The sequence below is a fragment of the Mus pahari genome, chromosome 10 (genome assembly GCF_900095145.1).
Source record: "Mus pahari chromosome 10, PAHARI_EIJ_v1.1, whole genome shotgun sequence".
Classification (NCBI taxonomy): Eukaryota; Metazoa; Chordata; class Mammalia; order Rodentia; family Muridae; genus Mus; species Mus pahari.
In genome coordinates this window covers 100,277,114-100,300,941 of record NC_034599.1, presented here as the reverse complement: position 1 = coordinate 100,300,941, position 23,828 = coordinate 100,277,114, and the positions used below count along the sequence as shown (strand labels likewise).

Sequence of the window (23,828 nt, the reverse complement as noted above, 5' to 3'; positions counted from 1 at the left end):
ACTTCCCATCCACAGCTGCCCATTGTTGGGTTAATTGGACTACAGACTGTAAATCATCACAATAAATTCCCTGACTAGCTGGGTATGGTGGTGCACGCCTTTAATCCCAGCACTCAGGAGGCAGAGACAGGCGGATTTCTGAGTTTGAGGCCAGCTTGGTCTACAGAGTGAGTTCCAGGACAGCCGGGGCTACACAGAGAAACCCTGTCTCAAAAAACAGCAACAACAACAACAAAATTCCCTGACTATATAGAGACATTCTATATGTTCTAGAGAACCCTGACTAATACACCACCTCTTCAACTCTTGTTTTTCTTTCTTTCTTTCTTTCTTTCTTTATTTCTTTCTTTCTTTCTTTCTTTCTTTCTTTCTTTCTTTCTTTAAGTTTTTTGAGACAGGGTTTCTCTGTGTAGCCCCGACTGTCCTGGAACTCACTCTGTAGACCAGGCTGGCCTCGAACTGAGATATCCACCTGCCTCTGCCTCCCGAGTGCTGGGATTAAAGGCGTGCGCCACCATGCCCGGCTCTCTTCAACTCTTAAAGCCAAATTTACTTTCTCTTTTACTCAAGGGATTCCCTACCAGGAGGACATTGGAGAAGATGAAGAACTGCAAAAGGAAGTAGACCAGGTTTGAGGCATGCTTTGTCCATTTACAGCCTAGGATTAAGTTGTTCTTACAACAGCAAAGACCTGCTAGATACAGAGCATGCTGCTCTGTAACCCACTGTCCTGCTTTTCAAGAAACACTAGAATGACTGTAGATATCAGAACCCATTTGTAATGTCCAGAAAGATAATCTAAATGGAAATTTATGTGTATAGCACAGTGATTAAAAACTTCAGGTGCAAATGACTGATACTCAGAGTCTTTCAGAAGAGTTGCTGGAGACAATCGAGAAGAGTATCGAGTCTCAGAAGGCAAGCAGATGAGTGAGAATAGAAATTTAAGAATATATTTAGTGTTGGGTGTGGTGGCGCACGCTTTTAATCCCAGCACTCGGGAGGCAGAGGCAGGTGGATATCTCAGTTCGAGGCCAGCCTGGTCTACAAAGCGAGTTCCAGGACAGAGAAACCCTGCCTCGAAAAAAAAATATTTAGATTACTTTTTTGGGGGGTGGGCGGGAAGTATCTACAGTATATCTAAATTCCCAAATGGTAGTTTGGGAAAGCACACTTGTACCTTGATAACCTAATTTATTCTGATATGTGAAGTTGTGAACATATCAGAGAGATTGGCTTGAGAAGGGAATTTTTATACTCTTAATTTCATTAAACTTAAAAAAAAAAACTTAAAGCTGGGCAGTTGTGGCGAATTGCCTTTAATTCCAGCGGTTGGGAGGCAGAGGCAGGCAGATTTCTGAGTCAGAGGCCAGCCTGGTTTACGTGAGTTCCAGGACAGCCAGGGCTACACAGAGAAACCCTGTCTCGAAAAACCAAACCAAAACAACAACAACAACAAAAACCAATAACGAACCTAACCAAAAAAACCTTAAAAAAAACAAACAAACCCAGACCCACTTACCCAATATTTTCATCTTTCACCCATATTCACTTTGGCGGGGGAGGGCTTGCGGGGGGGGGGGAGCCAAGGGAATGTAGTGGAAAGAGACAACAATACAGCTCATAAGAAAGTGGAGCATAACAATCTCCAACTTCAGGGAGAAAAATCCTGTAACCTCAACCTGCGTTTGATTGTCAATGATTTCCCCCTCCCCAGTACCCCCTCCCCCAACTCGGCCACCGCCTCTGCTAGTCTTCTAGATAATTCTGAAGACAGCTGCAGTCAACAGGAACTGCGGACAGGTAGGGATGACCTGAGAAAGAGCGAGAATTACAATGGCATGCATCAATTCAAGGAAGAACAACTTTTGTTCGAGGCTACAGCTGTAGTAGCATTGACTATCAACAGCACCCGCAACGAATTTACACCTCATATCCGCACGATCTCGTTCCCGGTATGTTTTGACGTTATTCCAAATTGTGGAGTGTAGGAGCTCAGGCTCATTTGTACTGATTAGTGTGTATTTTTGGTAGTTAGTAAAATCCATTCAGTTGACTCTACCAGTTCCAGGCAGGCTCTTGGGGGATTGTTTTTGTTTTCGATTTTGTTTTGTTTTATATTTTATTTTATTTTATATTTTGGTCTCACTTATTCATGAAAAGGTCCTTGCTCACACAAGAATCGCCGCCGTTTAGTGTCTCTCTCCCTGGGAAAGAACAACAGGACTCACAGCGGAACTTTGCTGCGGGTGGCTTGTGTTCCCGCCCGGGTGGCCGGGTGAGAGGGCCGGGAGGGGGAAGCTTTCTGGCGCGGACCGCGAGCGGAGGCTGAGAGCGCCGCCGCCGGAGAAGACCGACCCTCGGCCAGAGCCAGCCTGCGGCGCCCGGGCCTGGCTGGCTGCTTCCCGCCTCAGCCGCTTCTCCGGCTCCCGCCGCCGCAGACACCGTCCAAGAGGGTGCGGCAGAACGCGAGGTCCTACGGCCCAGCCCGGTCCGGTGCGGCCCGGATCCGTGGCACGGGAGGTGAGAGCCCCAGCGGTCCCCTTACTCCCTGCCGGGGCCGCTGGGACCCGCAACAATGGGGACGCGGCCAGAGTCCCCGGCGTGCAGCAGCCTGGGGTAGCAAGCTACTCCCGGCGGCTTGGGCCTTGGGGGGAGCTGCGTCCGACCTGAGACACTCCAGTGACTGGAGGCTTGGAGGGGGTCTTGGCATCCACCCGGGACTTGAGTGGCTTGATATTTGGGGATTTCGTTGTCAAGGAAGGCAGTCGTAATTAGAGACTTAACTACAGTGGCTATGCGCTCTTGATGTTATATATTATAACACCGGCACCCTAGAAGCTGACCGTACCGTGCCGTGGTTTGAGGGAGAGGGATCGTGGTTCGAATTTTAGGGGCCCCTGTGGCTTGATCCCTAAAGGACATAGGTGTGGGTCTCTGTACTCCCTCGGGCCGTCTGAGAATTTGTTAGGCTGAGTCGGATTTGGGGAGAAGAGGCATGGAGAGTTTAGCTTCTCTGAGGTAATTGGTGAGTAGTTCCTGGAAAGGCACGAGCTTAGTTGGGCACAAAAGAGTTGAGTTGAGATGGATCCTTCACAGCTAAGCTGTATCCGAGTTAAGAGTGGTTCTCAGGTAGGAAACTTGTCACAGGAGTAGTGTTCAGCTGCCTTGGGTTAGGAAAAGGCCGATGCGAGCTGGGGAGGGAGGGAGAAGATGGCCGGCAGCTTCTGGGGTCGAAGAATTGGCTTTATGTGGGTCATGGTGGCTGTCTGGGAGTAGAACAAGAGCACTTTGCAGAGTGGGCTTCCTGCTAGAGAATGACCTCTTACTGCGGGGGAGTGTGTGACTCAGATCTGTTAGATTACTGCTCTTGCTGGCGGATGTGGCTGACTGTTGCTGCCTGGACTTTGAAGCTGGAATGGGGATGGGGGGGGGGGCTTAATGAATTTGTTCTACAGGAGAGGACAGTGTGGACCTTTCCTTCTTACTCCAGAGTCAGTGTGGTGGCTGTCGCCAGCAGTCATTTAAGTAAGGGATTTCTTAATGGTATTTGACTTTAAAGCTTTTCTCTGTTCATTTTTCCCCCTTTTCCCTCTTTTTTGAATTGTGACTCATATTTTGTTTTTAGCACTGTGGCTATTGTTTGTAATGATCCACAAACTTAGACCCCATAGTATGTTGTAATTCTTGGAGCTTTCAGTACAATTCTTCTAAGCACAAACTAATGTAAAAGGTTTCACTAACTTGTTTTTTTGTACATTTTAATATATGCAACTATAGAGGAGGATGTGAAAAAAATCTTACAATTTTTGCTACTCAAAGCTCTTTAGACCCCTAAATTTATGAAGTTTCATTATCTCTTACTGCCATGAAGTGATTACATTGAATCTGCTAAATCTTTGTCGTTATCATTTCGGCATCCTTGCTCTCACAGAATTTTATCTTCACTACAAATATTATCTGTGTTCAGTGCTTCTGTTCTAGTGGCAGTGTGTAAACTCCAGCTCGGAGTCTTATAGCTGCACACCAGACTCTGTATGCACTTCTCAGGCAGAAGTTGGTTATTTATATATATTAAAGGGAAAGCTATATGAACAGAGAGAGCCATATCAGGATCAGTGCACCATCTGAATTATCTTAAGTGTATAGGATATATTACAGTTGCAAGCTAGTATTGTCAAGTGAGAAGTGAACGAAGTAGTTCTTTGTGTGCCTGTACTGATTGTTGTTGTTCTCCTCCTCCTCCTCCTCCTTCTTCTAAGATTAATTTATTTATATGAGTGCACTGTAGCTGTCTTCAGACACACAAAAAGAGGGTGTTGTGATGGTTGTGAGCCACCATGTGGCTGCTGGGAATTGAACTCAGAACCTCTGGAAGAGCAGTCAGTCCTCTTTACTGGTGAGCCAGCTCTCCAGTCCTGTACTGATAGTTCTAATTCTAGGGATTTTTTTCCCTTAAATTTAAGAATAATTTCTTAAATTATTAATTGCCAGCCCATGGTGGTACACCTCTTTTGTCTAGCACTCTGGAGGCAGAGGTAGGTGGATCTCTGTGAATTTTTGTTTTTGTTGTTTTGTTTTGTTTTCCGAGACAGGATTTCTCTGTGTAGCCCTGGCTGTCCTAGAACTCACTCTGTAGACCAGACTGGCCTTGAACTCAGAAATCCACCTGTCTCTGCCTCCTGAGTGCTGGGACTAAAGGCATGTGCCACCACTGCCCCACAATCTCTGTGAATTTGAGGCCAGTCTAGTCCACAAAGTGAGTTCCCAAACAGCCAGAACAGTTTGTTACATAAAGAAACCCTGTCTTAAAAAAAAAAAAAGATTTTATTACCATTATTATTTTAAGTTTGCACACATGTGGGTATAGACATGTATGTATATGAGGCTGTGTGTGGAGGCTAGAGGTGTTGATCTTCCGGGAGCTAGAGTTGTGGCAGTTGTGAGTTGTGAAGTGGGTTCAGGTCCCCTTAGAGCAGTCCTCCTAACTGCTACACCATCCATCCAGCCTGTCATTCTTTTTAAAACTCCTTTTTGAGATGGGCTTGGGATCTGCTATGTATAACAAGGTGGCCTCAAGTTCACAGAAATCTACCTGCCTCTGCCTTCAAGTGCTGGACTTAAAGGCATTTGCTGCAGTGCCCAGCTCTGTATTTGTTTTTTGAGACAGGATCTCAAACTGTAGCTCATGTTGTTGTAGAAGTCACTATGTTGTCCAGACTCCAGCCTGGCCTTGAACTCCTCCTCCTCAGCCTTCCATTGTTGTGGTTGCAAATTTGTACTCTGCAAGCCTTTTATGCATAAACTGGTGATCTTATGCCTACACTAGCTTTGAACTTGCAGCATTTCACTACTTCAGCTTCTTGAATGCTCAATTGTAGGTGTCAGCCTCTGCACCTGGACTCCGGAGCTGCTATTCTAAGTAAAGATAGTAAAATGTAGCTAGGTGTTGTGTAGCAATGAGGTTATCTGGTCGGATGAAGGCAAGCTGTGCAATGTGCATCTGCTGGTGCTCAGGCGGGAGCAATGGGTGAGACTGTCTTTTTCTAGTACTGGCAAGTAGGAGCACACAGAGCTCAAGGTCATTAGCACTTCTAGTTTTTTTCCCCTGGCAATTTCTTTGGAGAAGCCAAAAGGAAACCTCTTGGCATGCTAAACTTAAAATTTAGCACTCTGGGGCTGGTGAGATGGCTCAGTGGGTAAGAGCACCGGACTGCTCTTCCGAAGGACCAGAGTTCAAATCCCAGCAACCACATGGTGGCTCACAACCATCCATAACAAGATCTGATGCCCTCTTCTGGAGTGTCTGAAGACAGCTACAGTGTACTTACATATAATAAATAAATAAATCTTAAAAAAAAATTTAGCACTCTGTTCAGACATGGGTTTTGTAGTTTTGTTTTAACATACATAATAGCCATTGTGTGTGTGTGTGTGTGTGTGTGTGTGTGTGTATAGGAGAAGGACAGAGGGGTATCAGATCATATGGAACTGGAATTATAGGCAATTGTGAGGTACCTGATGTGGGTGCTGGAACTCTGACTTGGGTCCTCTGCAAGAACAGTATGTACTCTTAACCACTGAGCCATCTCCCCAGCCCTTAGACCTGCTGACCTGCCCTGCCCTTGATGGGCCAAAGGTTACAGGCTTTGTTAGTCAATTATTCAGATTTGTTTGTTTTTCTTTTTTTTTTTTTTTTTCTTTTTTTTCCGAGACAGGGTTTCTCTGCATAGCCCTGGCTGTCCTGGAACTCACTTTGTAGACCAGGCTGGCCTAGAACTCAGAAATTGCCTGCCTCTGCCTCCCAAGTGCTGGGATTAAAGGCGTGCGCCACCACGCCCGGCTTGTTTGTTTTTCTGTCTGTCTTTTGAGATGGCTTCTTTGTGTAGCCCTGACTATTCCTGGGATGCCTCTGCCTCCAAGTGCTGGGACTAAATGTGGGTGACACCACTGCCCAGCTCAGTTTTTCCTGACTCAGTTTTCAAAATTCCATTAATATTCAAGGGGAAAATTAAGGAATGAACAGAGTGATTTGAAATAAGTGACCCCCCCAAATCCTTTGCAGTCTTACCTTAGTGGAATCATTCCTTCATTTGCAAGTGATTTTATATATATATATATATATATATTATGTTGAATCAGGCATGCCAGATGATCACAGGATTTCCAAGCCAGTAAAACATTTACTCTTAACTGGAAATATATATATATATATATATATATATATATATATATATTCAACTTGGCCTCTCATATCTTTTAGTTTCTCTTTTACTGTAATTACCCTGATAGTTGAGGCCAAGTTATAATAAAGTTGTTTCGAGACTGACTGACAATCTTGTCTTGTTACCATATTCAGAAAGTAAGATTATTTGACCAGACTTTATTGGGGAATTTGAATTTGAATTTTGTGATTATGATGTTATTTATACCATTGGTCTAATATTGTACAAATGCTAAAATTTTTTTATGTTGTAGAGAACTCTAAATACCACAGAGCTTTTTAAAAAGTGTGTGGCCAACTTTAAGGCTTGAGTCAAGAATTCAGACATCTTCTCTCCCTGCATATACCCCAACCTTCCCAAGGGATTGAACTCAGGCTCTCTGTGTGGAGGACAAGTGTTCTACCATTGAGCTTCATCCCCAGCCTTGTTTTTGTTTTGATTTGTTATTTTTTTCCCCTACATCTGTTCCTAATGAAAGCTTTCTTTGGATGGCTATCTCTCCCTTGAGTATGCATTGCAGTTTGCGGGTATTTCTAGCAATCACACTGAACTGTTCAGTTTTGGTATTTTTGCATGTTTTCCATAACTACAAAAATTAAACCTCATGTGTAAAAAGTGAGGTTTCAGTTTGTCCCACCAGGTCGAGACAACTGCTTTGGAGCTGCCACCTATTTCACACTACACAGAGATAGGACTTGAAAAAGAGATTTAATATGTTTTAAAATTTTATGTATATATGTGTATATTTGTATATATGTGTGTGTATTGCATTTATACCTGGTGCCCTCAGAGGCCAGAAGAGGGTATCAGATCCACTGGAAGTGGAATTACAGGTGGTTGTAAGCCACCTGGTATGGGTACTGGGAATCAAACCTGGGTCCTCTGCAGGAGCAGCAGGTGGTCTTAACCTCTGATCTCTCTAGCCCAAGGATGGAATTTTAAATGTATTCCCTTTTAAAAAATGTTTATTGCCGGGCGTGGTGGCTCATGCCTTTAATCCCAGCACTCGGGAGGCAGAGGCAGGCGGATTTCTGAGTTCGAGGCCAGCCTGGTCTACAAAGTGAGTTCCAGGACAGCCAGGGCTATACAGAGAAACCCTGTCTCGAAAAACCAAAAAAAAAAAAAAAATGTTTATTTATGCATGTATGTATGCATGTATGTACTGTGTATGTGCTTATGTGTGTACCCACACATGGAGGTCAGTGAAGAACTTGTAGGGAACTTGTGATTCTCTTCCCTCAGTCTTTCAGTGCTGGGGTTACATGAGTATCATAACACTCAGTTTTGTTTTTTTAATCTTTATATCATAGGACCTTACCATTACTGGCACAGAGAAGCTGCTTGGCAAAGTCTGTTGAGTGAGCAATTAAATGACCTGTGCTTATAAGTGATTTGAAGTCACTTGGTGTACTAGTGATGATGAAGGGCCTGACCGCGGTCACGTGACCTGCCCTGACACTGAAGCAAAGTCTCTGCTCTCATGTTCTAGGTTACTGAACAGCCTTACTTGCTGTGAAAACAGTGTTTATTCCATATCTGTTTCTTTAATACAGGGTCTTGCTGTGTAGCGCAGGCTTGATTTGAGCTTGCAATGTTCTGCCTCAGTCTTCCAAGTGTTGGGAATACTGGCATGTGCTACCAAACCTGACTGTTCATGGGTTTGAGTCTGGGAACTGTTCCTTGCTCTTTTGGATCTTACATGTCTACGGGAGCAAATGTAGCAGTTCTTCCTCGATGCTGTCTAGATCTTCCAGGGCTGTTTATTGCTGTAGGCATTTTGCCTCGTGTGTGTGTGTGTGTGTGTGTGTGTGTGTGTGTGTGTAGAAAGTGACTATTCAGTTTGTCCCACCATGTCCAAGCAGCTGTAGCCAAGCTGCCACCTATTCGTGAATGGGAAATGAACTCAGTAGTAGGTGCTGTGACTTCTGCTAGCTCTGGTGGACGTTTTGGAGGCCCTGATAGACTGATAGCCGCTTTACTTGGGAGAGAAGATTGCTTCACTAAGCTTTCCTAGGGGACTGGGTTCGGAGGGTTTGGTACTGATGGTCCCACTGCTCAGCCCAGTAGTGAAATGGATGGGTTCTGTTAATCAGGTACTTTGCGTTCTGATTTGTTTACCTAGAAGGTACAGAAATATGTTGTACCTATATCTTCTTGATTATTAAAAATAAAAACATTCTATTTACCTACCTACTGTGTGCAAGCAAACACGTCATGGCACATGTTTGGAGATGAGAGGACAACTCAAGGGCTTGGGTTGATTTTAGAGCTGGCCACAGATTCTCAGGCTTAACGCAGGGACTTTACTAGCTGACCCATGCTTCCTGTCTTACAATCTCTCTCTTTCCTTCCCCCTGCCCCACCTCTCCTTTTTGAGACAGGATTTCTCTTTGTAACTTTGGCTGTTCTGGAACTTGCTCTATAGACCAAGCAGGCCTCGAACTCAGAAATCCCCTGCCTCTGCCTCCCAAGTGCTGGGAAACCATAATTTTTATGCATTTATTTTATGCATTTACTTTATCTTCTCCCAATAACCTAGAGGCAAACATATCCCTCTTTACAAAGAAGCAAATAAAAGAGATGAAGTAGATTCTTTTATTTTTTTTAATTTATTTTTTTTTTTTTGTTTTTTTAAAGATTTATTTATTATCTATAAGTACACTGTAGCTGTCTTCAGACACTCCAGAAGGGGGAATCAGATCTCATTATGGATGGTTGTGAGCCACCATGTGGTTGCTGGGATTTGAACTCAGGACCTTTGGAAGAGCAGTTGGTGCTCCTAACCACTCCAGCCGATTCTTTTATTTTTTTTTAAGAAATTATTTTTATTTACTCATTTTGTCTCTTTTGAGACAGGGTCTCACAGTGTATCTCTGGCTGGCCTGGAATTCTTTATGTTGGTCAGCAGACCTCAGACTCACAGAGATCCACTTGCCTCTGCTTTCTAAGGGCTCTGGGATTAAAAGCCAGTACCACCAGTCTCAGACATAAATTAAAGTAAAATTCATATTAATGTATGTATACATGAATGCAGGTGTCCACTGAGGTCAGAAGAGGGTGTCAGATCCCTCAGCTGGAGTTGCAGGCAGTTGTGAGACACAGGACATGTATGCTGGAAACTGCCTGCAACTCCAGCTGAGGGATCTGACACCCTCTTCTGACCTCAGTGGTCACCTGTGTGCTCTTGAAGCCTCTCTCCAACTCTTCCCATTCAAAGGCAAACAGAGGCAGGCCACAAAGCCATTCAGTGGCTGAAGCTTCCATCAGATGTCAGGGGCAGCTTGGTATACAAAAGCCATGTTTACAGCTGACTGGTGCTCTCTGGCTTCTGGGTCAAAAGGAGTGTAGGTCCTATAGGCTTCAAAAAGTCTTTCTAGATATTCTTGGGGGCTCCCACTCTTTCTCTGAATCACCTATCTCACCTTAGATACATTTATGGGCTGTCTGGCGATCTCTTGGAGGCCCCCATCAGAATTTGGCAGTAAATACAGGGCCTCTCCTTACCTTCAGCAGTGTTAACATCCCTGTCGGTCAAGTCAAAGGGAAGACTGCATCGATATCAGCCTGGGTTTGGGTGGGCAGCCCATTTGCTCCCAGATCCAATTTCCAGGCAGCTCCCAGGATCCTTTCTGTTGTGAAGAGGACCTGGACTTGCTAACAGTCATCCGAGGTTGGCAGGTGAGTCAGCATGGTTGAATCAAGAAGGCCTATGAGAGCTGATGGTCTTTCTAAAAATAGGGAGTTTTTCAACTTACAATTGTAAAGATCATTATTGGCAAATGGCACATATGTCATGAAGTGTCCTCCCTGAGCATCTGGAGGGTCCTGTAGCCCAGAGGGGTAAGGCTGTAATAGAGTTGGCCCTCTGGGCAGTAGGTGGACTCCTGGAGAGTCAAGAGTCAGGGGCTGTTCCTCCCTCTGCCTGTGCTGGCTGGGCAGGGGCAACGGTGGTAGAATTAGGAACATAAGGAGGGAGACAGAGAAAAGGGGAAGAAAGGAACAAAGCAGGAGCATGGCAGAGGGTGGAGGCTGACTCTCCTTTAGAAAAAGAAGGGTGGGGAGTGGCAAGGCCTGTAACAGAATGGTCTCATCCAAACAGGGGGCTTCTTGACCAGGTATTGCCACGTAGTGATATATGGACCCAGGCCCCATAAACTAAACTTTTACTTTGTAAATGATGGGGAGATGGAAAGTCTCTCTTCAGGCCATACTACTTTATAGGTGGGCCATTTACTCCTGTAAAGGATGGTTAATTTGTGGGGATGAACAACCAGACCGGAGTCTTCTGGGACTTGGCAAAAGTCCTTAAAATGGTTCAGCACCCAGTGGGATGCTTTGTGACTGGAAAGTTTCTACTAGAGGACAAAAAGCACAAACAGAACACACAGACAGACACAGAAGGACATTCCCTGGAGAACAAAAACAAAATGAATGGCTGTCTCAGATGGTCTTCCGCCCTGTGAATGGGAGGCCCATGGACCCACAGCCAGTTTACAATCCAGATGAGAACTAGCAAGTTTTCCTGCTTCTTCCTGGGTGACAAAATCACGAGTCCGCCTTATCCCTCTCAGCCTCCAGATTAAACTGGAAAGAGAAACACAGATATGGACAAGACAAAAGACAACCAGGAGCCTGGACTTATTAGTTGGAAAAAACACTTCACTATTTGGGTCATAGGGTCTCCAGCAAATCCCGGACAAGAGCCTCCAAATGTAAGGGTCCATGATTCTCTAAAGAATGATAGCCTGGACTCAAATAGTATGTAAAAGCAAAGAGTATTTTATTCTATAGAAGTCCAGCATGTTGGGTTCTCCCATTCCAAGATGGAGACGTCCAAATGAACCCTAAGGCCCATTTAAAGCACCTTAGAATTCTGGGGGAGATAGGTAACCTCTATCAGTGGCTCCATCTCAAGGGACATTCCAGAACTTTGCTGGAAAAGTCTGGAAACTGCTGCTGAGGAAGTCTGGAAACTGCTGCTGACCCATTGTTCTTGCCTCAGGCCAGGTGGTGGGGCAGCTTCTGAGGTCTCGACTTGCCCAGTTCCTCTGGTGTTTCTTCTACAGGAAGCCTCTGTTTAAGGGAGGTTTGTACATTTGTGATTGAATTACTTCCCAAATGTCCCATCTCCAGATACATTTAAAGGTATTAAAAAATGCAGTGTAGGGCCGGAGAGATGGCTCAGTGGTTAAGAGCACTGACTGCTCTTCTGAAGGTCCTGAGTTCAAATCTCAGCAACCACATGGTGGCTCACAACCATCTGTAATGAGATCTGATACCGTCTTCTGGAGTGTCTGAAGACTCCTACCATGTACTTACATATAATAATAAATAAATCTTAAAAAAAAATTCAGTGTGAAAACATGAGGGTTGGGACTGGAGAGAAGGCTCAGCAGTTAAGAGTGCTTACTACCCTTGCAGAGGGTGTGGGTTCAGGTGGTCCACAACCTCTGTAAGTCCAATTCCAGAGTAACTGATGTCCTCTGACGTCTTCAGGCACCTGCATGCAGGTGTGCACAAAATTCATGTAGACACTTATAAATACAGACAAATAATACAATTCTATAAAAACCTTGAGGGTTGAGGGACACAAACATTCAAAACATACCATTAGTTATGAGTAGAAATGGGAACTGTTTTCGGTGAGCCCAGATTCTGACACACTTAGAATCAGGCAGTCTTCAGCTGCTGGAGCCCCAGCCCCAAGTGCTGCCGTTCTCCGCAGTCCAGCGCCTCCCATCGGATGTACGTGCGCTGCTCTAGGATTTGACCCCTTTGAGCATACCCTTTGCTGATGACTTTCTTGAAAGCTGCTCTGGGCTCATTGTCTCTTTCCCTCTGTGACTCTGTGTAGACTTGTTATTCACTCCCGATCAGCTCACCTCTGACTATCCTCTTGTCACCACACATCCTCCCAAATTTCCCCCACACTTCAAGATCCAGCTACCAAAACACAGTGAGAATGCTCAAGCCTCTAACCCCAGCCTATATTTTAGTTGTTTTGTCATTTCAGTGTTAGCAATCCTGTTGCCATCCTACTGTTCAAGTTGGAAGCCAGGGTCACAGATAAAAGCTTGTTCTTTGGAATTGGAAATCTGTCAGAATTACATTCTACTGTTCCTTATCTGTGTGTATTTGGGCAAATCACTTAACCTCTTTAACCTCTAGATTCCATTTCTATGGAATGACAGTAATATTCCCTCCATTCTGGTTTTGTGAAGAGACAGTGGAAGATAATTGTTGACTATCCATGGAACCGTTGATATATGCCAGGGACATGGACTGACTGATGAGCATGACTGCCATCGTAGGGCTCCACTGGCCATTGAGGTCTTACTGTGTTGCTTCCTTAGTCTCTGATGCTGCTTTTGCCTTTCTCATTGCCATTGTAGTTCAAGGTCTCATCACTGTGCTCGGACGGCCACAACAGCTTTCTCCCTAATTTAATTTCCCTGCCTTAATGCAGCCACCAGAGGTTCTTGTTGGCTTTTTCCTTTTTTGTTGTTTATTTTGTTTTTTTTCAAGTGTTTTTTCTTTTAAATTGAAAATATATATGAAGCTACTTGTTTGTTTGAGATCCTTCTGAAACAAAAAGGTTGAGGGGAAAATTTTGTGTATATAGTTATGGACGCTGCTTAAGGGCTCAATGGCATAGTTATTAAGCCTGTCAGTGCCATAGGCAGGAAAGTGGTACTAAGGGCTGCATATATGCCAGTCTTTGTTCAAGACAAACCTCAGGTTCCTTACCAAGTACCCAGGATATACACAGTCAGACTGTGTTGTTGTGCCCTCTGTTAGTTACTCTTCTCCATTAGTCTCCACCATCATGAGCAGTCATGAAGTATATGGTGTCATTCCTAGGCCATCCCTCATCACTGAATAGTCTGAGTATCTATCATATATAAATGGAATTGTCCAATGGATGGCTTTTGTGGTTTGTTATTGTTTTTTGAGATAAGGCTTCACTCTAAGGTTAGGTTGTTCTGGATATTCCCTATGTAGCCTGAACTGGTTGGTCAAAGCTGGAATTACAGGCATGAACCACCATGATGCCTGACACTTCATTCTTTTCATTCCTGAATAATATTATATTTTTTATAGACAGTCTATATTTTATTTCTCTATCCTGCCAGTTGATAGAAGACCCTTACTTTTTTCTGTCAGTGCTGTACTTGCGAAGCACATGTTCTCATATCAGCACCAGTTGGCTGGCCATCCATGGCATCACCATGGTCACTCTGGCCAGCATGCACTGTATAGTTTTAGTGTCAGCCATTGCTAGTTAATAATAGATGTTTAGTGTTTGTCTTCCATTCTAGAAAACCTATCACTTTGTATTTTTAGCACTTTTCAGACCTAAGCTTTGGTTCCTACCTGGTGTTTCCTTCTCTTCCCATCAGTTGTATAATTTAGTTCTGCCCTGCATTAGACACTAACAAGTATCTAAACATCAGATTCTCTTGCTTCTTTCACTGACCTCTGGTGCAGATGGGTTCTGTCACTTATTTTAAGCACTTAATAAATATAGTATCAAATTGTTTCCTGAACTAGACTGACATTAAACCCAGGAGTATCAAGGCTCCCTTTTGTACCCTTCAGTACAAAAATGTCCAAATTTTTTCTTTTGAAACCAGTTTTGTGCCGGGTGTGGTGGCACACGCCTTTAATCCCAGCANTTGGGAGGCAGAGGCAGGTGGATTTGAGTTCGAGGGCAGTCTGGTCTACAGAGTGAGTTCCAGGACCACCAGGGCTACACAGAGAAACCCTGTCTCAAAAAACCAAAATACGGGCTAGAGAGATGGCTCAGCAGTTAAGAACGCCGACTGCTCTTCTGAAGGTTGTAAGTTCAAATCCTAGCAACCACATGATGACTCACAACCATCTGTAGTGAGATCTGACTCCCTCTTCTGGGGTGTCTGAAGACAGCTACAGAGTACTTACATATAATAAATAAATCTTAAAAAAAAAAAAAGAAAAAAGAAAAACCAAAAAACCAGTTTTGCTATATAGTTCTGGCTGACTTGGACCTCACTTTGTAGACTAGGCTGGCTTCGAACTTGAAATGATGGGCTTGCCTCTGCTTTTGAGCATAGAAGCTATAAGCATAATCCACTATGCTTGGTATACTGCTCTAGTTATATACAGTACATCTAACATTTGGATGTACTTAAGTTTTAGTGTGTATCTGAGTAAATGAAAGAGGAGAGGCGGGCAGAGAGAAGATTTTGAGGTTATTTATTTACTTTTTTGATTATTTATTTAGACATGGTCTTTCTGTATAGACCTTACTGGCCTTGAATTTACAGAGATCTTCTGACTTTTCTTCCCAAACATTGAGGTTAAAGGTGTATGCCAGCCACTGTGCCTTTTTTTTTTTTTTTTTTTTTTTTTTTTTTTTTTTTTTTTTTTTGAGACAGGGTTTCTCTGTATAGCCCTGGCTGTTCTGGAACTTACTTTGTAGACCAGGCTGGCCTCGAACTCAGAAATCCGCCTGCCTCTGCCTCCTAAGTGCTGGGATTAAAGGCGTGTGCCACCACCGCCCGGCTCTCCTTTAAGTTTCTTTTGTCAATATTTTATCACAGCATTGTGGAAAATAACTATGAAAGTCATGTTATTGACCCTGTTCTCGCATTTTAAGATAATCTCTGGTAGCTCAGGTTCACTTGTAATTATTCTAAATAATCTAAATGATCTTCAAAGAATACTTTGCCAAGTATACATAGGCAGTTATTCCTTAAAAGAAACCAGCCTGAATAGTAGCCACCACCACCAATATAATCTATTCAATTGAAAAGTGTGACTCTTTCACATTTACAGTTTCTAAATTGTCTAAACTGATGCTTATTTCTTTACCTTGCTAATCTGTCATGAGTAATCTTGACTCTTAGTGTAGACAAAGCATTTAATTCTTGCTGTTTCTGTAAACTTCCCTTGGCTTGGCATAAAAATTATTTATGTTTTAGATATCTTAAATCTAATCGTGTTGGTGTCTTTGGTTCTAATGGTTTCAGATCCAATTGATACATTCCAGAAACCCATGTGTAGATTATTCTGGATGCTTCCAATTTCTTCTTTTCCTTACAGTGTTTTATTCAGTCTTTGTAGAATTGGTTTATCTAGTTTTGTCTGAGAAAAATTCCTTTTCTCTCGTTTTTAAGCCAATTTTGAAACTTTTGGGTAAAACTGTATCTTAGCTATTGTTCTAGAGGTAAGCGCCCTGAAACAAATTTTACTTGTCTAGTAATTAGACAGAACATATCATACATAGAATTGGGAATAAAAACAGGTTATCCTTAACTGGAACATTGGTTACCATGAGAAAACCAACATGGTGTACACTAAGCTGTCACCTCCACAGGACTTCCAAGTGAGCTTATGCCCAGCTCATAATGTGTGTTTTCCTGAGTGACTCAGCCCTGTAGTTGATTGTGTTGTGCTAGGACATTGCATTTTGTATTATGTTGCTGGGTCATGCGCTGTGTGAGTTCTCACAGTCTGGGGTTATAGGTATCATTATTCGTTTGTACATATGAGAAGAAGGGTACTGCGCGACAGGAAAGGGTGTCATTCATTAATTCAGGTCTCTGACACCAAAGAGCTCATGCCCTGTGGTAGGAGTATTAACTTTTTAGAGGTTAAAAGTTGAGGTATATGTGAAATCTGGTGTCACTCCCAGAGATTATAGGGATACTGTATCTGCCCTAGTTACAAGAGACCTAAGCAAGGATGCTGCTTGATACTTTAGCTGCCTTCTGGCTTAGCCTTTTTGAGACCAAGTCCCATTTAGCACAGGAAGCCTTGAACTCCCTATATGGCTGAGCCAGGCCTTCAGCCTCTGATGCCGCTGCATTAGTTTCTTGGGGTTAGAGGTGTGAACCACCATTTTCAGCTCTCACCTCCTCCATCCACTGGTTTTCTTTTTTTGGGGGGGGTTTGTTTGTTTGTTTGTTTGTTTTGAGACAGGATTTCTCTGTGTAACCCAGGTTGTCCTGGAACTCACTCTGTAGACCAGGCTGGCCTTGAACGCAGAAATCTGCCTGCCTCTGCCTCCCAAGTGCTGAGATTAAGGGCGTGGGCCTGCCACTGCCTGACCACCCCTGGTTTTCAAGAATGGCTTTGTTTGTTTGTTTTTAGCTCCAGCTGGCTTTGAGCCCCACTTCCTGCTTCAGCCTCTCCCTGTCTTGGCCTTAGATTCTGTTCCCTGTCTTATTTCACCTACATTTCCTCCAATAAACTTTTTTGTTCCTTTTAATTTTCCGATTTAGAAGATCTTGGGATTGAACGTGGGGCCTGTGTGTGCAAGATTGGAGTGTTCTGTTACAATACCACAACCTTATAGTGTAAGGCTAAGCCAAGTAGCTTCATAGACTAGTACAATGGAGATTTGTTCTCCATTTTCTTATTTATTTGTTTATTTAGTGTCTTTTCCCCCACCTCTGTGTGTGTGTGTGTGTGTGTGTGTGTTTAAGTGTGTGCATGCCATTGTATGGGCCAGAGGTTGATGTTGGGGTAACTTCCTTATTTACTCTCCACATTATTTCTTTTTTTTTTTTTTAGGGGATGGATCCTCTCACTGAACCTGGAGATCAGATACGCTAGACTTGACTGGCCAGCTAGCTTAATTCCACCCCCCCCCCCCCCACACACACACACACTTTCCACCTGAGATTTCACTGCTGAGATTACAGATGTGCACCATCTCTCCTGGCTTTTCACATGAGTACTTGGGGTTGGAGTAAAGGTTCTTGCACTTGTGCCGCACACATGCGCCTCACTCACTGATCTTTAACTTCTCATCCTTATACCTCCACCTGCTCAAGTGTCGTCTGAGAGGAGTGTGCACCATGCCTAACTTATGCAGTGTTTGGGCACAGACCCAAGGCTTTGTGCCTGCTACTCAAACACTCCACCAACTGAACCACATCCTCAGCTGATGACTTTATCTAAGAAGCCTGGAAGGTAAAAGCTGGGAGTGGTTAAACACATCTATAATCCCAGCAGAGGAAGCTCTTAGATAAGAGAGAGCCTGCAGAAGTAGTTTAGGATCTTTGCCTACAAAGTGAGCTCAAGGTCAGCCTGGACTGTGTAAAACTCTGTTGGAGATGGGTCAGGAGGGAGGCAGGGAGAGAGGGATCTGGAAGGGGGATGCCTGTTTTACATAGGAGATTGTAAAACAGAGATTTAAGCAATTTGCCTAAGGTCATGTACCAGAATGAGCTAAATTTATACTTAAGCAAATTAATTTTGCGTACAATCTTTAAAATCCTGTTTGTACAAACAGTAGCCAGCCGGGTGGCACCACATACCTTTAATCCCAGCACCTAGGAGACAGGGCAGGCAGACCTCTGGTCTACAGAGTGAGTTCCAGGAGGCAACATTACACCAAGAAACCCTGTTTCAAAAGAGAAAAGGGAACAGCATTGCCACCCCTCTCTTGCCACCTTTTATTTTTCACCACTTCCTCTACTTTTTATTTAGTGAGGATTGAACCTACAGCCTTGCCTGTGGTAGGGAAGCTCCCGTGACTAAGCTATTTTTCTGAGCCCCCTGTGTTTTGAGTTTTATGTTTTTTTTTTTTTTTTTTTTTTTAAGCATCCTTTGAGATAGTTCTGTAGTTTATCTCCTTTAACACAGCTCTGTTATCAGTAGATTGTAAGGGTCTTATCCTAATTTGCGTTTCTGGTTTTTTTTTTCTTGTTTGTACTTTGGTATTATGAGTTGATCATTCAGCAAGATTTCACCTGAGGAAGGCTTAAGACCTGTATTAGAGATACCTTGCATTTGCTGTTAGGGAGCAAGGTGCATCGCTCACTGTGGGGCTACTGTAGCTTGCCTCTTGTTTTACGCAGTATAGGTAGGTATATAAATACTTAAAACTCAGATTAGTTGGAAGGCTGACTGGTTGGTCCAGGTTCCTGTTTGATAGCCTTTTCCCTGTCTTTATGGTTAATTTTGGCCTTCAGTTGATTAGATTAAGAGCTGCCTAGCACATCTTTGTATCTGAAAGGGCAGTCATTTCTGGAGATGATTGGCTCATGGAGTTCTGTTTTAATCTGTTGATGGATCAAGTTATTGTTCTGCTTTTAATTATTTTACTTTATGCATGTGAGTGTTTACTTGTATGTATGTTTGTGCACCATGTGCTTGCTTTGTGCCCACAGAAGCCAGAAGATGGCATTCTGATACTCGTTCACTATCACCATTGACTTAGCCTTTGTTCCGCCTCTTCGTTATCTAATCATGAGTTACATCCTCATGATTTTGTGCTGTGGTGAGTGGGAGGATCAGTTAGCTTGCCACCCTGCCTTTTCTCCATCCTTCATACCCCTTCTAATTTTTGAATAGATATTTTTATTTTAGATAGTGCTGGGAGAATGTATAGTTGAGAAGAGGTTACAGAGTGTTTAATGACTGCTGACTGAGTGAGGAGGGATTATATCTCATTAAGCCTCTTGTTCCAGAGTAGGCCTGGAAGTTTTTTGTAAGTTGTGTCTAGTGTTTCACTTCTCCTCTTGACTTTAAAAAAACAGTTATATTGTGTGACATTGTGTGAATGTGCGCATATGTGCAGGTCAAAAGACAACTTAAGACTTGGTTCTTTTCTTCTACTGTTTGGGTTCTGGGGGAATCAAACTTGGGTCTTCAGGCATGGTGGCCGGTGGTGCCTTTCCTCACTGCGTGGTCGTTCGCCCTGCAGTTCACTCTGTAACTCTGTTGTCCTACATACAGTCGCTCCTGATTGGAGGTTGACCTCGTGAGCACTAATGAATCAGAAGTAGGTTCAGTGTGCTCTTTTTGTGTTGTTGCTGTTTTGTTTGAGAAGTGTCTGTGCAGTCTAGGCTGCTCATCCCTTTGCCTCAGCCTCCCACATACTTGAATTATAGGCATGTAGCAGTGCTCACAACCAGATGTTACTATCCTGGGCTAGGGCTTGAATCTGGGGGCTTCGAAGGTCAAGGACTGTACCAAAGAGCCCTCTGCCCACTCTTTTGATAAGATAGGGTCTTGCAGTATAGTCTAGACTGGACTCAAACTTGTTCCCTTTGCCTTAGGCTCCTAAATCCTAAGATTGCAGGTATGTGCCACCATGCCTTTTGAGATGATGTTTTAACTGTATTAGGATGAATGTGTAACTTTGGGTACCTAGGGGACCAGATGAGAGTGTGAGTATATTTGGGCAGGTGTTTAGTGTGAGAGGGAATAGCCTGAGTTATAAATTCCCTAGTGGGGCAATAGTATTGTTTTTCTTTTTTCTATTAAGGATATGATTTTGTGTTATGATTAGATGTGATTTGGTATTTATTAAAATGATGCTGTCTGCTTTAGTGGCCCCAAAATGACATTTTTGTTGATTGTTTCTGCTTTGGGAACACAGACTCTTTGCTTCTTGTTCTACATCTGCATTTTCATCTCTGAAGCATGTACCTGTCTACTTCCCAGTGCCTGACTCAGGATCTTTGTACAAAAAGGGCTTTGGCTTTGGACTGAATAAATTGTTAGCCTTTTGCTCTTCCTTTTTGTCATTCTTTCTCTAAAATAACTGTCAGCCACTTAACCCTCATTCTTTGTGTAGATGTATGTGTTACATGTGTTCATGTGTGTTAATGTGTGTGGGGCTGTCTGTGCTTGTGCTGGAGGCTGACACTGGGTGTCTCTCTCAATGGCTTTTTCATCTTAATTGTTGAGACAGTTTTCTTTTCTTTTCTTTTCTTTTAAAGATTTATTTATTATTATATCTAAGTACACTGTGGCTGTCTTCAGATGCACCAGAATAGGGCATCAGATCTCATTACAGATGGTTGTGAGCCACCATGTGGTTGCTGGGATTTGAACTCAGGACCTTCGGAAGAGCAGTCGGTGTTCTTAACCACTGAGCCATCTCTCCAGCCCTGAGACAGTTTCTTAATGAAACTTGGAGCCTGATGTTTGGCTAGATTAGCTGCCAGTCAGTCTCTGGGGATTCTCCTATTTCCACCTCTCCCGTGCTGGGTTTTCAGGTGTGTGCTGCTGCACCTGACTTATTTACATGGGTGCTAGGGATCAAACCTAAGTCTCTGGTGCTTGTGTGACAAGTGCTTTACTGACTTGTCCTCCACAGGTCTCCCTTTTTGAAATGTATTCTTTGGCAGTTTACACATTTGTAGAATGCATTTTGATCATATCCACCCCATACCCTCTCTTCTAACTCCCCAACTCCTGCTGCTGATTCTCTCTCTTCTTCCTAACAACTTCCCTCCTAGTTTCATGGGTTTTATTTTCTTTTGTTTTTTTGTGACCCACTGGGTTTAGGGTTGCTTACAGGAGCTTCGATTAGGGGTTACTTAGTGGTGCATGGATAACTCAGTTACTGAAGACAATGACCTTCCCTTTCCTAGCAACCATTAACTGCCTCCACTGATAGCTCCTGAGTGGGGGTGGGGCCTCGTGGGTCTCTTCCTTATCCCTGATGGAATGTTGGTAGGCCCCATCTTGTGGAGGTGGCCATAGCTACTGTGACATCATGAGCACAAGTCAGGTCAACAAGGCACACTTCTCCAGTTCTTAATGATTTCTGTTTCATCTTCTTTGATATCCCCTGAGCTTTGGAGAGGGTGACAGAGGTATTCTATTTATGGCTGAACATTCAACTTTTTCTTGAGTTTTGGCCAAGTATAGGCCTCTGTATAAGTAAGGCCCACTGCAAAGCCTAAGTGCAGTACTTTTCAGTGCATATAAATATAATAAATGTCTGTTTAGCAAAACAACAGTAGTAGATTTTCCTATAACTTCCCTAGCCATGTTCCCTCCCCACTACCCAGGGAAGGGACTCAGATTTTTGACCAGGTTTATAGCTAGTATCAAGCTTTTTAGTTTTTAATTTTCTGAGAGAGGATCTCATATAGTGTAGGCTGGTCTTGAACTCTCTGAGATGCTGAAGATGACCTTGAATTTTTGATCATCTTACCTCTTCAAAGTGTGAGAATGCAGGAGAGTGCCACATGCCTAGATTTATGTGATGCTGAGGACAGGACCCAGAGCCTTATATGGGTTAGGCAGGCACTTTGCTTACTCAGCTATATTTCTAGCCCTAGCTACCAGCTACCCATTTCTTTAAAATATTTTCTCAAATTATTCAACTTTTGCTCTTTGACGGTGTCTTTTGTGAACTATTTTGAATGCCATTCTTCTTATTTGGCCCAGTCAAGTTTGGTCTTATCTCTGTATTCTCTAAGTGAATTGAGGTAGGATTCACATGACTTTCTCTATGCAGCTATATGCAAAAGTTATGCTTTCATCTTTGGTAACCCCTCTTACCCCTGCCCCTGCCACCTCCAGGGTCTCATTTAGATGAACTCACTATGTAGACCAGAACTCACAGAGGTCCACCTGCGTCTGCCTCCCGAGAGCACTGTGATTAATGGTATACACCACAATGCCCAGCAATGAATGGCTCCTTGAAAAGATTTTTAAAAAATTACACATTATTTCTTTATTTAATGTGTGCATACACAAGTGTATATGTGTGCCTGCTAGTGTGGGTTGAAAGACAATTTGTAGAGTTAACTCTTTCTGTGATGGGATCAAAGTTATTGTTGGGCTTAGCATCAGGTGCTTATATCTACCGAATTATTTCCAGACCTACATACAGCTCTCTCAAAACTGTGTTTTCCTGTTGCACCTTCTCCAGGACAGGGTTCCTCTGTGTAACAGCTCTGGTTGCCTTGGAAATCACTCTGTAGACCAGGCTGGCTTCAATCTTATATAGAGATCTGCCTTCTTCTGCACCCTCAGTGCTGGGATTAGAGGTGTGAGCCATCACTGCTGGCCCTGCAACTCCTTTTACTTCCAAAATGTATGGAGCAGGTTTTGTCCATCCTGCATAAGTACTTTTCTTCAGAGAATGTACAGGGCCAGTATGAAAGAATAGCGTCTCTCTTCTCCATTATGTTAATGTTAGGCAAAGCCTCCATTTTCTTTCAAATCTTATAGTCAGTGTCACTCGTTTCTTCAGTATTTTAGGCATGTTGGATAGGTTTATATATCTAGCCTGAGCAGGGGATTGCGGGGCGGGGGAGAGAATAAGTTCAAGTATATGAATGAATTCAGAGGAAAGGAGAGCCTGGATTAGAAAAAACTTGGGCATAAAATAATAGTGACATTTGCAATCTGGGCAAATTATATAAGTCTCCTTAGACTCCTCAGATCTGGGTCACATCTATACAAAGAAGAAAGGAAGCTGATGAATTCAATTTCTGCCTGCTTGTGGGATGCCATTTATTTATGTCACTGATCATGCCTAGAGCCTTTCAGAAACAACCGAAGTGAGACTCTCGTCTAATTCCTGCTGGGCTCAAGGTAAGAGAAATAGACCCATCTCTTAGCCAGAGGATAGCCTGTCCATGTGTGGGGACACCAGGAGACTTGGTTAACCTTTTTAAGCCCCAGAGCATGAAAGTCTGTCAGGAAAGGAAGTGTTTGCAGTTGTTATACTCAACAGGGAAGACAACTAATACTTCAGATCTGTACTTTGATGTATCTTTATGCTGTATCTTTATGCTGGCTAAAGTGTTTAAACCTTTGGAAAACTAGGAACAGAAAAATATTTCTTCTTTGCTGCCATTATTTTCTAATTTTATTGATTTATTTTTGAGCCTGAAACTTCCTGGATAGCTTAGACTAGCATTGGAATAGCAGTTCCTTGCCCCAGCCTCCTGAGTGCTGAGATTACAGGTGCGAGTCATGATGGTCAGTATTCAATATTGTTTTGCCTGGGGTGGGATGCTCAGTAATTTTAGCACTTGGGGCACCGAGGCAGGAGAATTGCCAGTTTGAGATCAGCCTGGGCTACATAATGAGAAACTGCCTCCAAAAAAAGGACTATTTCTTTTTCTTTTTTCTTTTCTTTTCTTTTTTTTTCAGGAAGGCATGCCCCTTTTTTAAAAATTTTTATTTATTTATTTATTTATTTATTATATGTAAGTACACTGTAGCTGTCTTCAGACACTCCAGAAGACGGTGTCAGATCTTTTTATGGATGGTTATGAGCCACCATGTGGTTGCTGGGATTTGAACTCCGGACCTTCGGAAGAGCAGTCGGGTGCTCTTACCCACTGAGCCATCTCA

At 43.3% G+C, this 23,828-nt stretch overlaps 1 protein-coding gene across 1 annotated transcript in view; it reads left to right on the top strand.

Annotated features, from left to right (window-relative positions):
• The first annotated feature begins 2,310 nt into the window (after nucleotides 1-2,310).
• The window catches only part of Rad54l2 (RAD54 like 2), a 434,133-nt gene continuing 412,615 nt past the window's right edge, over nucleotides 2,311-23,828 (top strand). Inside the window, exon 1 of the mRNA XM_021206315.1 lies at nucleotides 2,311-2,523. The gene's annotated coding sequence lies outside the window, so the exon portion shown is untranslated. The remainder of the gene's footprint in view (nucleotides 2,524-23,828) is intronic.